Source organism: Lepidochelys olivacea (genome assembly GCF_965140295.1).
Source record: "Lepidochelys olivacea isolate rLepOli2 genome assembly, chromosome: 1".
NCBI lineage: Eukaryota > Metazoa > Chordata > Testudines > Cheloniidae > Lepidochelys > Lepidochelys olivacea.
Window position 1 is genome coordinate 15,949,367 of NC_140411.1, and position 15,018 is coordinate 15,964,384.

At 44.2% G+C, this 15,018-nt stretch overlaps 1 long non-coding RNA gene across 1 annotated transcript; it reads left to right on the plus strand.

The window, feature by feature from the left end:
- Positions 1-2,974: 2,974 nt before the first annotated feature.
- LOC311514509 lies at positions 2,975-11,444 on the plus strand. Its single transcript, XR_014709895.1, has 5 exons — positions 2,975-3,148; positions 8,393-8,472; positions 8,574-8,641; positions 8,879-9,066; positions 10,774-11,444. It is a non-coding gene; the product is annotated as an uncharacterized lncRNA (long non-coding RNA).
- The last annotated feature ends 3,574 nt before the right edge of the window (positions 11,445-15,018 follow it).

A 15,018-nucleotide genomic window follows, 5' to 3' on the forward strand; every position in this document is an offset into this window, starting at 1 on the left:
CGGACTCCGCGTGGGCAACAGAAGGTCCTGCTTTCTGCAGCTCTTCTAGCCAGGGCACACTGTTCTGTGGTATAACTGTACAGGTGTTTTGGTAAAGGTGGCCATTCTCAATTCCAGAGACAAGGTGGGTGAGGTGAGATCTTTTATTGGTGAGAGAGACAAGCTTTCGAGCTTCCACAGAGCTTGTGTTAGGTCTGACCTGAAGACAAGCTCTGTGTAAGGTCAAAAGCTTGTCTCTCACACCAGCAGAAGTTGGTCCACTAAAAGATATCGCCTCACCTGCCTTGTCTGTCTAATATCCTGAGAGCAACATGGCTACACAACCGCTGTAGTTGCGATGGCAGACTTTTTAGTGTTACGACAAGTGGCTCCTTAATCCGTCCCCAGCCCCATAAAGGAAGAATGGTACAGTGATTAAGGCCCTCGCCTAGAAAGTGGGAGGACTGAGTTGAATTCTCTGCCCCACCACAGCCTTCCAATATGACTGTGGGCAAGCCACTTTGTGGAAAATCTTCAAGAGCGTTTGTGTGCCATTGATTTTTCACCTTAGGTAAAAGTGGAAGAGGAGCTGCTTCAGTGGTTCACCTCCTTCCTTTCCAAATGGATCTGATATAATTGCAACGTGATTTGATGCCACCATACGTAGTTTACAGGTCCTTTTGTATGTAATATCATTCTACTCCCTGATTCAAGCATTTCCTGGTCTAGTTGCTTGAGCAAACAGGCTCCTCAAATGTGGTCTTCATCCTTCTGGCTTCAGTATAAAATGATGAAAGGAGCAGTCAGCAATCAAATTTTCGATTGATTAACTTAGTGAGCCTAACTTTTTCAGCCCTCAAAAATGGGTTTATTGATATGAAAAAGGTTCAGAGGTAGGAATTTCTAGCCTCTTTATAAATCACAAATCACCCTCCTTTGTGTTACTACGCCAGGAACACAAATGCTGTGTGGTAGGCTTGTCTGCATGTCTGTATCTGAGTTTTCTTGCACACAGCTGAGTTTCGTGACTGGTTAGAGCTCTGGTTGTGTAACAAGCTTGCATGGTGTGTAGTGTGTCCCCTTCTAGTTACTGGTGTTCATGGAGGATAACAACCTACTACCTCTGCCAGCTAATAGCGTTATTCTTTTAGCTGAAGCAGAAGTCTGCACTTTTCTGAAGTTCTTGGGTTCAAACCCCACTGATAACTCATGCTGAGGATTATAATAATTACAGGCTCATTGAATCATTTTCTGCATGCTTTGGTTTCTGCTAATATTTCAGATCCAACTTAAAAAAATCATATTGGTCACTAAAGTTATTGCCTATGTAGCCCCTCCCTAGCTTCCTGAGCTAGATAGTTGTTTTCACTCCCCAGCATGCACTTTATAATGAATGGCTGATGGGTTACGGACAGTTTCCCCATAAGACAGCAGGAGGAAGAGCTATCCATGGCTCTGCTCCACTGCTGTGGACTGATTTCTCTGGGCAGTGATCCCATCGACTGCCTTTCGCCCTTTGGAAAGTTATAATGTTTAAGTTAGCCTTCACATGATGCCCCAGCCTGGCTGACTTTCTCTCAGGTCCACTGGGTGGAAGGAGCAGAACAGAACATTTCTTGATTGATTAGGAATGACAGGTTGTTGAATGCAAGTTTGCTTCCTGATAATCAAAGACTGGAGGAAAATGTGGGTCCACCAGAAGCCCCATAATAATAAAATTTACAAGAATGTGATTCTTTTTCCCCCCTCCCTTCATATTTACTTTAAGCATATTTCTGCCCTTAATTACATCTATACGTTAATAGATTTTAAGGCCAGAAGGAATCGTTACAAGCTTCTAATCTGACCTCCTGTATAACACAGAACATAGACTATCACCAAATAATTTATGCATCAAGCCCATTGTGATGTTACACCCCCATATTCTTCATAGAAATATTGTTATGATAGGAATATGGCATAACTAAGAAATGTTTTTGCAAGAGGGGACATGTGAGGTATCATTGGAAAAGTTATGATTTACTGAATATGATTCTCCTATTTGTATGCATGTATCATTTCTGAATCTGAAGTTAGGAATATTGACTATGTAACAATTACAACTGTGTGTGTACTTGGGGAATGCCCACCAGACAGAAGGCAGTCAGCCTGGGTGGGCCATTAGGAAGAACAATAGAATTTTGAAGATACTAATCTCCCACCTTCATGAGAAGCTTCGTGGGTTGCTGCTTTGACACTGCAGTATCACGTGATCGTGTCCCCTGGTACTAAACCCCCTTCTTGGGCTTCCAGTGTTTTTCCATTAAAAGAGGATGGGGGTCAGATTGGGAAACAAAAGGTTCTTGCCATATGTAAATCCTATTCAAGGCTGGGGAGTGAATTAATCAAGGCTCTTCTCCATTGCCTCCCCGCCCAAGAAGGAAGACTGCTGAAAACACCTGAAGAAGCAAAGGAACTAAGCTGGGGGCTGGGGGCTGAATCCAGGCGAGACAGATCAGCCTGTGAAAGGAATCCCTGAAAATTTAAGCTGAAAGCAGTGCAGTTTACCTTCAAGAAACTCTGACGCGTGCTTGAAACAACATGTAGGGTGAGTAACTATTGTAGCCAATATCCCTTAGTGTATTAAGCTTAGTTTGCATGTTTTTGTTTTATTTGCTCAGTAATCTGCTTTGCTCTGTTTGCTATCTCTTATAGTCACTTGAAATTTACCTTTTGTAGTTAATAAACTTGTTCTTTATTTATTCCAAAACCCAGTTGGTGCCATTCATAACTGGGGGGGAGGGGCAATAAGCTGTGCATATCTTCCTCCACACTGAGGGAGGGGGCAATTTTCATGAGCTTACACTATATAGATCTCTATACAGTGCAAGACAATACAATTTTGGGTTTACACTCCAGAGAGTGTGTGCACAGGAGTGCTGGGAAATCCCCTAGCTGAGTCCTCCCACACAGAGCTGATTGCAGACTCTGTGATTCTACAGGTGGGTGTGTTCCTACCTGTGTGTGTGCTGGAAAGGGGCTTGAGAGCCTGTCACAGTACCACGGAATAAGGGGAGCCCAGGCTGGTGGGACAGGCGGGCTCAGTGGGACCCCAGTACGTCTGGTGGCACTCTGAAAGGGGAGTCCAACCCGTCACACCCATATCTTGTGCAGCCTGTATTTTAGAAAGGTAAGCAATCTTTAAGGTAAGCAATCCATGTTTAGATTTAAAGACTTCAAGGGATGGAAAATCCACCACAGCCCTCAGTAAGTTGTTCCAATGATTAATTACACACACTGAAAAAGTTTTGCCTTATCTCTAGCCTGAATGTATCTAGTCATTGGATATTATTAGGCTTTGGACTGTTAAAGAGTTATGGAATCTCCCCGGAGTTCTGTGGAGAGGTGTCACTGAGGGCAAAATGCTGCTTGGTGGTTCCAATTATTCCCTTTAATGTAAAAAACGTACACAGAGAAATATGGAGCCTGAATTCTCATTTACACTCAGGCTTTTTTACACTTCTAAGATCACATAGCGTCAAGGAGAATTGGATGTAATATGTCCAAAACATTGTGCTGAAATAGAGAGTGAGTGGCACATTATATTTGCACCCTCACTGAGAGGCTCATCAGCCTGCCCAGTGGGCGGCAAGGACGGGACTGGGCCAACTTGGCAACAGCTTGCCCACATAAGGTTAAAGAGATGTTGTCAGACGAGCTGTAAAAGGACCGACAGCGCTCACAGCCACAGGAGGAACCACAGTAACCCAGAGCTGCAGTGGGAGGCATTACAGCACCCACTGGACCATTGTAGCTCAGTTAATGTTTATAGACTAGGCTGATTTACACCAGCCTAGGATCTGGTCCTACAAAATATAAAGATTGAAACCCTGGATCTGAAAACCTCCAAACATCAGTGTTCTTGAAATCCAACTCTCACTCTCAGTTTTGCAGCGTGGATCTATGTTTAGAGTACATTTGTTGCTTATTCAGACCTGCTAAACAACTGGGATGCTGTACAATCCCTTAAAATCACTCAGATTAATAGATAAAAAATAAAGCTATGAGCCAAAATATAAAAAAAACCTTAATGCAATTAATGGAGAGGGCTAGTCTGAGATAGACGATGTCAAGGGGGATTGCAAGTTTCAAACCCAGGGGGCTTCTATACCCAAAGCTTGGTCACTCGGTGTAAGTAGCAATGGGAAATGGTTCTCTTCTCCAGCTATTGAGTTTATTGCTAAATTATTGTTGTGGTACATATGCATGTATGTGTGGTTGTGTGCACATATGTACTGCAGGAAATTATAGCAATTAAACAATAGGAAAAATATATATACACGTACACACATGCAACAATGCTGAAGCTTTATTCCTGTGCTGTTGGTTTTGTAATACATGTGATAATACACAGCACATTAAGGCCTTCTGTTCAGTGGGAGGATCCCAGTGTTAAAGTCACAATAGACTCACATTATATTGTTCTATTTTATCTTTTTAAAGAGAGTGTTCAGTAATCAAGTCTCCTGCAGGGTTTTTATAGCCTCTGCTAGTGCACCTTGTGGCTTTATGCTCCAGAGATCTTGGCTAAGTTCCTTTCCAAAGTATGAGCTAAATTCATCTTGGTGGAACTCTATTGGTTCAGCAGAATTACACCAGGGATGAATGTGGCCCTAGGCATTTTAACAGTAACCAGAGCAGTGCTCTTGATACAAAACGGCACACTGTTTTCCTGACCTCTCACTTCTAATCAACACTGGACCTATTTGTCCTTACTCCAGGAACTTTCATTGCATTCTAAATTCCCCAAACAACAAAGCAGGGGCCAAATTCTCCTCCGTCTTACACATGTACAGTCTCACTGAAGTCAGCTAAGGTTGCTTTAGTTAATTAAGTTATATGGGGTGCAACTGAAGGCAGAATGTGGGCCAAAATGTCTTGTCACTTTCAGTTCTCCCCCTGTCTCAGACACAGCATTTCATTCTGTGAATAAAATAATAGTGTCTCTATCTGATATAGGACTTTTTATCAGTAGGTTGCAAAGCTATTCCACAGTCTTTAATGTATTTAATCCTCACAGCGGTCCTCTGAGTTAGGGAAGCATTATTCCCCGCATTGCATAGATGGGGAACTAAGAGGCTAAGTGACTTGCCCAAGGTCACACAGGAAGTCGTGGGCAGAGGAGGGAATTTAACCCAGGTCTGCCACATCTCAGGCCAGTGCCTTAACCTTTGGCCCATCTTTCCTTCACAAATTTTTCTACCCAATACAAACTAGTGATGAAATTCTGTTCTCAGTTATATCAGCACAACTCGGCTGATTTAAATGGGATGGCGACTGAGAGAAGGATTTGATCCAATCCTGATGTAATGGGATTACTTACATGAGTAAAGGTTTGCAAGACTGAAGCATACCTCTGAGCTTATGTTTGATCTATGCTCAGACCTCTTGTTAACTTCAGGAGGTTGCTAATTACATGTGCTGCAAATGGGACCCTAAAGAGGTATATTATATGCTCATCTTGATATACAGGGATGTAAGTCTGTCTCCCCCATCAAGGTTAATGGCCACTGAACAACGTCTGTGCTGCTGTTCTTAACGAATGCACAGATTAGGCTAAAATACCTTTTTCCTGTGTGTGCTCTCCACAAAGGCCAGCTCAGGGGATTGGTAGTGGGCTACCAGGCTTTCCCCCCAAGATTTCTTCTAGAGCTGTGTGAATAATGGCTTTTGTGGTTCACCGATAATGATGAAAACTTGGGGAAAAAAACATTTGGGGCCAAATTAAAAAGGAAATTATTTTGAAACAATTTGGCAACATTGACTCAATGCCACGCACGCCTCATTTTTCACCAAAGAAAGTTTCAGTTGAAAAACATCACCTGGCTCTGGTTGCGACTGCAGATTCAGCTCACGTAGGCAGTGACCAAAGGCTCATGAGGGATCTCAGTGGCCAAGTGCCCACATGCCAAAAACCAGACGCACAGGAAGTGTCAATCTGCATGGTGACCGTGGATTCGAATGGGCATGGGCACTGAATTCAGGGGTAGTCCTGCTAAGGATACTGCTACAGTGCAGCTGGGAGCAGGCTTCCATGCTTGGCTAAACAGACACGCACTAGATCTGCTTGAGCTAGTGTGCTAAAAATAGCAGAGGGTAGCACAGGCCGCAGCTCGGGCTACCTGCCTGCGTGAAAACCCAGCCAGGTATGTACTTGGGTGGCTAGCCCAAACTGCCACCCGTGCTACCCCAGTTACATGGCTATTTTCAGCACGCTAGCTCGAGCAGAGCTAATGGGTGTCTGTCTACCGGAGCTGGGGAGCAGGCTCTCGGCTGCAGTGTATATTTACCTAAGGTTACGTCTAGTCTGCAATCACAGGGTGTGACTGCAACTTGAGTAGACATATCCAAGCTAGCTAGCTTGGTTATGGAAGCAGTGAAGGTGTGGTAGCATGGAATTCAACACAGGCATTGCCCGGGGTTCCAGGTGGGCGTATACAGCCTGCCCAGAAGCACGCATTGTCACCACTTCACGGCTCCAATGCCCGAGCTAACTAGATGTAAGCTAGTTTGGGTGCATCTATTTGAGCTGCAGTCACACCCCATGCAGTGTAAACATACCCTAAGTCTGGTATTGAGGCTCAGTGGCAGGGTAATTGGAATTCTGCCTTGCAACTTTCTGCACGGTGTTTGTTCAGTGGTTAAATCAAGGACTTGTCAATCTGCCTGCTGTCACAAGTGTTGTTTTTTGCCAGGCACAAAGAACAACTGCATTCTTTGCATCTGAATGACTTTTCATTTTAGATGGAGAAAACAACAAAGAACAAAAGTAAAGTCTCCATGACAGAACACAGTCTTTGTTTCTTTTGTCTATAAAAGGCTTCATCAACTCTAGGAACAAAACTGTAACTCTTTATACGGAATGCAATGTGGCCTAGGGGCTAGACTGCTGGACAGGGATTCTGGAAACGGGTTTTCTTCCCAGCAATGGATAGCTGGGTGATGTTAGGCTTCACTGCACCGTGCCTCAGTTTCTCCATCTCTGAAATGGGGATAACAATACTGACTCACTTTGTTAACCACTTTGAGATCTACTGATGAAAAGTGCTAGATAAAAGGCAGTTGTTATTATTATTCTTTGCATGCAAGTTGAGCTAATCCAAATGTGAAGATGCAGCAAGGAGAGAACAAAAGTTGTGGTTTCATAGCACAAATATACACATGACAAGAATCTAACTATAAGTACAGAAATACAAATGTCTCTTATAAAATAAAAGGGTAATAACTTCTGCATCAAAAAATGATCTCAGATCAGAACGGAGTGACAGACAGCAAATCATTTATGACACATACTGCAAAATGACCATTATGTCTTATCTGTCACTTCTCACCTGTTGTTGTGTTTCCTCTTCCTTGTGTTTGTGCAGGGTTTTGTAGCTACCTAATATAGTTGCTTTTGTTCGAGAACCAGACAGTTTGCCCCATCTTGTAACCAGGACTTTGTCATAAATAAGCAAACATCTGTTAAATTGAGCTGTACTGTGTGTGGGTTGTTTTTTTTTAAAGGGGAAAAACACAATAGAAAATTGAGTGAGTTTCTTGTGCGGCATATCCAGCAGGATATACTCAGGAGGAGATTTATAATTTGTAACCTGTTGCAGTTAAGTGTCTGAAAGAAGCTGAGCAGAAAAAATAAATCGACTGAACTGAGCTGTTCTTCTGCAGGGCTGTTTTGTGCTCCAGTGGGAAATGCCCCTGTTTCAGTGCACAGAACGAATGTACGGCACAGAGCATTAATAGTGTGAGTTGCTTTCAGAACAACTAAGATGACACTAATTGTTGAGAGTAAAATTAAGAATATTATAGCTTTCATCTCTGTGTCCTGCCTTTTATCCACAGCCGCTCTGGTCCAGATCCTCAACGGGTGCAAATCAAAGTAGCCCTGTTGATTTCAATGCATATTAGCAAAAAAAAAAAAAAAAAAAAAAAATCGTTGATTCTAAAGTGAGAAGGAACAATTGGGATCATCCAGTGATCTCCTGCAAAACACAAGTCATTGAACTTTCCTGAATTAATTCCTTTGGAACTAAAGCATCTCTTTCAGAAAAACATCTTGATTTTAAAATGTCCAGTGTAGTAGAATTCACCATAACCCTTGGTAAATTGCTCAATGGTTAATTACCCTCACTATTACAAATTTATGCCTTATTGTGATTCTGAATTTGTCTTGCTTCAGCTCCCAGCCATTGCATTTTGCTATGCCTTTGTCTGCTAGATTGAACAGCTCTCTAGTATCAAATTTCTATTCCCCACGTAGGTACTTATAGACTGTGATCAAATCACCCCTTAGCCTTCTCTTTGTTAAGCTAAGTAGATTGAGCTCCTTGAATCTTTCACTATAAGACATGTTTTTTAATCCTTTAATCATTCTCAGGGCTCTTCTCAGACCCTCTCCAATTTATCAACATCCTTCTTGAATTGGATGTAGCAGTTGCACCACTGCCAAATACAGAGGTAATATAACCTCTCAGCTCCTACTTGATATTCCCCAGTTTATACATCCAAGATTGCATTAAGCCTTGGGCCAAAGCATTGTATTGTGATCTCATTTTCAGCTGATTTTCTGCCACAACTCCCAGTCATTTTCAGAGTCACTGCTTCCCATGATAAAGTCACCCAGCCTGTAAGTATGAACTGCGTTCTTTCTTTCTTTCTTTCTTTCTTTCTTTCTTTCTTTCTTTCTTTCTTTCTTTCTTTCTTTCTTTCTTTCTTTCTACATTTGGCCATATCAAAATGCATATTGTTTGCTTTTGCCTAGCTTACCACGCTATCTAGATCTTTCTCTATTAGTGACCAGTCCGACTGATTATTGACCACAAGCCCAAACTTCATGAGTAATGATTTTTATGTTTTCTTCCAGCTCATTGTAATTCAGAAAAATATATTTCCAGTTTTCCTCTTCGTGGTCCCAATCCTGCTCCCTTTGGAGTGAATTGCAAAACTCCTTCTGACTCTGTATGTGCTGCATCAGACCATATGAAAGGAGCGTGTCATCCCAATACAGTAGTACTCTGGGAAGACTGTTTTTAATGGCTGTATTTTCCATAGGTGAGACTATCACAGGCTTTACATAGGTGTTTACTGCCTTGTGCAACCATGAAACTGAAATTCACTAGTAAGTTCTCTAGCAGGTTTGTTAGGGGGCTTATTCCTTCACCCACTTACTTCCCTGGTCCTTCTCGCATGAACAGAGAGCAACAATACCCGAAGTCCAAAGGTGCAAACAATTCGATGTTTATTGGGGTGAACTTCCAGCAAGCATGATTCCAGTTTCCTTCCTTAGTATCCTCCTTCCCAGCTCTGACACCACAGAGCCTTACACCTGTGTCCCTGATCCCATTCCTACCCTTAGCCAAACATGATTCCATCTTCCTTACTCCCATTCCCTGTTCCCATTTCCCCCTTTAGCAAAACATGATTCCAATTTTCTTACCCCCATTCCCTGTTCCCATCTCCCCCTTTAGCAAAACATGATTCCAATTTTCTTACCCCCATTCCCTGTTCCCATCTCCCCCTTTAGCAAAACATGATTCCAATTTTCTTACCCCCATTCCCTGTTCCCATCTCACACACCCACCCCCACCCCCACCCACACCCCATCACTTCCTCATTGACTACAGATTATATAGTAAAACTTGAGTTCTGCTTAGCTATACCTTAACCAATCATTTTCCTGAAATTTAACTAACCAATCCTAACATATTGTAACATGATTATGTAACCAATTATATCCCACCACCTCAATTAGTTTACACCCAGCAAAATTAATTATACAGCAGACAGGAACAATCACAGAACCAGACAGAGATTATACAGACAAACAACAGCAAAGTGGGAACTATAATGACAAAACAATACAGAAGTGAGGATTTCACATCCCAGCTATTGATAAGTGAGTTCTTGCCAGACAGGATGCTATCAAACTAAGTTTCCTTTTACATTTTCTAGGCACTTCCCTTTCTCTGGAGGTGATAGGAATACAGTCCTGTCCTGATAGTGCCTAACAGCCCAATAGCACCTTATTTCAATGTGACTAGTTTGGAATGTGAGGATGTGACCGTTCGCTTCCCAGCTTATGGCTGCCTCTGCTGCTTAGCCAAAGGCCTTAGCCTAAGAACAGGGCCTCAGACTGTCACAGTAAGAGAAGGCCCTTACACCAGCAGACAGTGATTTTGATTCTTTCTTTTATATCTCTATCACTAGCCAAGTGATAAGAATACACCTAAATTCTCAGAGTACAGGCCTTTGCAGACAGGCCTGAATATCTATATCCTAACAAGGTTTGGCACCCAAGTACGTACCCAGCGGGTCTGGGTGGGTTTTTGCACAGGCACGTAGCCCGAGCTGCTGCCGGTGCTACCCTCTGCTATTTTTAGCGCACTAGCTCAAGCAGATCTAGTGCTGTTCAGCCAAGCTGGGAAGCCTGCTCCCAGCTGCACTCTAGCAAAGATAGAGTCTCAGGAGGAGAAAACAGCTCACCAACTTTAAGATTACAAGCCTGAGCCTGCTTCCATTGAAGTCAATGGCAAAGTCCCACTAACTTCAATGGAAGCAGAATTAGGCCCTTTCTGTCGGTGTCTAGGTACCACTTCAAAAAGTTGGACCAGCTGCCCAACTGATTTCCAACCCCACCCTCCCTGGATCCTCTTTGGGCACAAGAAAATGATCTTAATCAACTATTATTGCAGTTTCACCGCTGAAGGTGGGGAGGAAGTGGGAAGAGAGGTTTTCTTTAATCTTGTTTTCTTCTCCCAGTGCTAACACTCGTCTCAGAAATAAGCAGCGCAGACGGCTGTGGAAGCAACCGCCCCCTGGGCTTTGGCAAAGGATAATTAGAGAGAAGCTGCACTCATCGTGAAAACTGCCATAAACCATTTGCCGAAGGTTACGCCATGACGGAGAAGTCTGCATCTTCTCCCCTAAGGAGCCCGATGAGAGGACAGACATACTGCATTGTTCATTGTCTTCAATCAGGCCAGATCTGAGGGCAACCCATAAGCTTATCTGCATGAAATTAAATCGCCAGTTCCCTACCCCACCCCCAGATCAGCTACAAGCACCAAGCCAAATACAGATAAATGCATGACAGAGTTCATTAAAGTGGCTGAAAATCAAGATGGAGCAGCACAGTTTACATCAGCACTATCCCAGGAAATAAAGATAAATTCCCCCACTTCATATTTTAACACAGCTTATCATAATCACCGGTAATAGCAACCAAATGGTTTTCATTTGTTACACTGGAAGTGGGCTGGGGGAGCAGTTTCCTGGGTTTAGGCTCATCCAGTTTAATTTTAAGCTGGTGTCAGGGGTCACTTCCACATTGTGTTGTGTTTCTGATGAGCGTTTTTTGCTGCAGTTTGTACATGTGTAATACCTGGGCTGGATAAGCCACTGTAGAGAGAAAGTGGCTATAGAAGGCAAGGGAGGAGAAAATGGTATAAACCCACTGAGTTTATAAAAGAAAAAAACAAACACAAAAACCAAAAGATGTTGCATGGCTCACATTTCAGAGATGGGTCCAGGGGACCAATTTATTGCACGGCAGGGACGAGAGGTCTGGGGTGGACATTGGTGTGATATGATGAACTAGGTGAGCGAGATGGGGGTGGTTACTGTATATTCATGCTGCTAATAAGCATTAGAGAGGAGCCCTAGCCAAAATGCATGTGGGTGTTTGGATCCCAGGTTTGGTTCAGACTCATCTCTATATAAAATACAGCCCTTCCTCTAGAATGGTTCCTTACAGACATCTTTGCTAGAGAGGGCGGTGGGAACTAGGGACCAGGAAGTCCTGAGTTCTAACCCTTGCTCTAGCGTGACTTTGCGAAAGTCATTTAAACTGCTTGGAGTCCAGTTTTCCCTGACTGTAAACTGCCAGCAGTGACGGCTGCCTCTGGCAATGGAGCATTGTGGCGATCAGCATGTGAAGTGCCCTGAAGATCGCAGATGCTAAATTCTGGGCTGGATTGCACTCTCTTCTGTTAAAACCTGGGGGAGAAGGCTGTGAGCATAGGCGCCAACTCCGGGGGTGCTCTGGGGCTGGAACACCCACCAGGAAAAATTAGTGGGTGCTCAGCACCCACTGGCAGCCCCATGGGTCAGCACCTCCCACCCGCCGAGGGCCCTGCTGATCAGCTCCTCCTCCTCCCTAAATGTGCCTCCCACCTGCTGCGATCAGCTGTTCAGAGGTATGCAGAAGGCACTGGGGGGGAGGGGGAAGAGGAGGAGCAGGGGCGGGAAGAGGCAGGGGTGGGGTGGGGGCAGAGCAGGGGTAGAGCACCCCCGGGGGAACAGAGGAAGTCGGCGCCTGGGGCTTTGAGAGGAAAAAACTCAGTGAGGATCCCTTCCTGGGCCTTCCATCAGCGAGTCCGGGATCTGCATGGCCAGTAGCTCCTGGCTGTGTCCCCAGCACCCCTATTCCCTGGTGGTGTGGCTACACTGGAGTTGTACTGCCAGGTGCTCCCTCTGGCTGAAGCGATCAACAGGATCTGCATCCCTGGAAGGGCAATCCCCACCATGGACGAGTTGAGGTCCACGTGCAAAGTGTCCCCATAGTGTGTAGACACGGAGGGCATGATCTGGCCCATTGCAGCAAAAGGGCCAGTGTGTATGTGCAACTCTGCCTTCTGTTGTGTAGACTCACAGCTGCTGAACTATGAGTCTTAGGCCCCACAAGAGGGATAGGTGCCTGTGCTTTTGGCACCAGAAGATCTGAGCTCCAGGCCTGGTGCCCCCACAGAATGGCCATAGCGTAGAGCACAATGGCAGCCATGAAATCCTAGGCAGTCACCGTACTAGTATCGTTTCCTGTTTTAACAGAAACATTCTCAAGCTGGTTGACACTATTAACAGAACTATAGCAAGTCCTTCTGTCCAGCGGTGAGAAGTCATTCCAATGACTTTACACAATAACACAGTCTGCAGATCAGGAAGGGGGGCAACCCCCCGCCCCATTTCTAAGCCTGGCAGGAGGAGGATTCCATATGTCAGAAATGAGCAAGTTGCATGGTAGCAGGGAACTCCACTCTTGTGCATTCCTGCCAAAACCAAGACCTTGTGCATAAACTCACAAGGGGAGCATTGGAGCATAGCAGTGCAATAACCTCACACAATTGCTGGACTGTTTTTAACCCTAGACACCGACAGAAAGGGCCTAATTCTGCTTCCGTTGAAGTTAGTGGGACTTTGCCATTGACTTCAATGGAAGCAGGCTCAGGCTTGTAATCTTAAAGTTGGTGAGCTGTTTTCTCCTCCTGACACTCTATCTCCACTTCATCACACAGAAACCAGGGTGGGGGACCAAAACTGGGGGATACCACATGCCAGACTCCAACCATACATTTCAGTAGTTTATAAAGCAATAATAATACTAATAAAAAAGGGCTTTAGAACAGAACGTTCACGTGTTGCATCAACATCTGGCGTGGTTTTGTCCTGACTATGGATTGGCAGCAGTAATCCACAGGGGACAAGAGAGGTCATGACTGGACAAGTAGGGGAGTTTTTTTCTTAAGGCCAGAGCGGGAAGAGTTGAAAGGTAATATCATCTGGTGATAAGCTACTACTACTTTACCTTCTGGCCAAACAAACAAGAGAGAGTGAGGGGAATAAAACACTTAAATCTTGGGAATTCAAAAGGATAAAACGAGAACAATTTGAACCCAATCCTTGATTTTTAAGCACTCATGTTTCCAAGATGAGTAACTCAAGGGGAAGTGATATAGGGCTGGATTCAGCTCTCAGTGAAGTCAGTATGAATCTGGAGTAACTATGGACGTCAATGGGGTTATTCTGGGTTGAAACTAGTGTCAAGGGGAGAAACTTACCCACGGGTCCCCATCCGTCAGCATGTAGCCACGCAAGAGGAATCAGTCTGATGGCATTCGAATGAAGGCTGCAGGACAGAACCGTAGTTCTTCTGAAGGACACCCTAAGAGGTCGGGCAGCTCAGAAAGTTCGATTATTTTGTTTTAAACATTGACCTGCCACTCTCTGTTTAGCAAACGTATTGCTGAAGGGAGAAAATAGTAGTAAAAATGAAACGCTTGCTTGGAAAGAACAGTGCAGCTGGAGCGGAATGAGGCCGTGCAGAGCAGTTCTACACAACAGTTCAGGACAAGAAGTGAGGAGCCGTTCTACACAACAGTTCAGGACAGGAAGTGAGGACTATCTTATCCAGTTAAACCCGCAAAAGAAAATTTAAGGGAGGTAGATTGTACAGTACTTATCAGAGCTGAAATTTTGCCAGGATGTTGAGGGTCGTACACATACGCTTGCAAAGAAAAGTGGCCTGGATTCTGTACTGATCACAAGTGACCAGGAACTTGGCTTTGCATCTCATCCAAAAGGCAACACCTCCAAGCAGTAGTTTTCCTTAACACTATGCTGGGACATGGGTTGAGTCCTGGCTCAAAGGGAAGAGTGAATCCCCAATAAAACTTCCCGAAGTCCCGGCTGTGCCATTCACAGTGACTCAACCTTACTTTAGTGAGCATGGAAGTTTGCAGATTTTCATTAGAAGCAAACAACAAAATCACAGCAAGGTAGTGAAAATGCTCTATTCCCCACCTTTTTGTTACTCGCCAGATAAAATTTACTGCAGATCTAGAGGTGCAGTATATATTATGTGACAAGACTAAAAATGCATGTTAAATAATAACATATTTACAAGTCATAAAGTTGGGCCAGATTCCCTATCTATCTGATTTTTCATACCACTCCTGGCCATGGGATTTGAGCCCACTGTTGCAGTCAGTAGCGTTACTCTGGATTTATGCCAGGCTAAATGAGAGCAGAATCTGGCCCACCAGGTGGTAGGACATTTTAGATATTTATCAGCTGACTATTGAGGGATGGTGATGAGGGGTTTGATGACAGTCAGATGTAGCTAATGAGATGAGCAGGAACAATTTGCCATGTTGCCCAACTGGGCATCTTCAGTCATTTTCGACTGCTCTTAGATGCCCAGTGCTAGAGCAATAAGCTCTGACTACATCT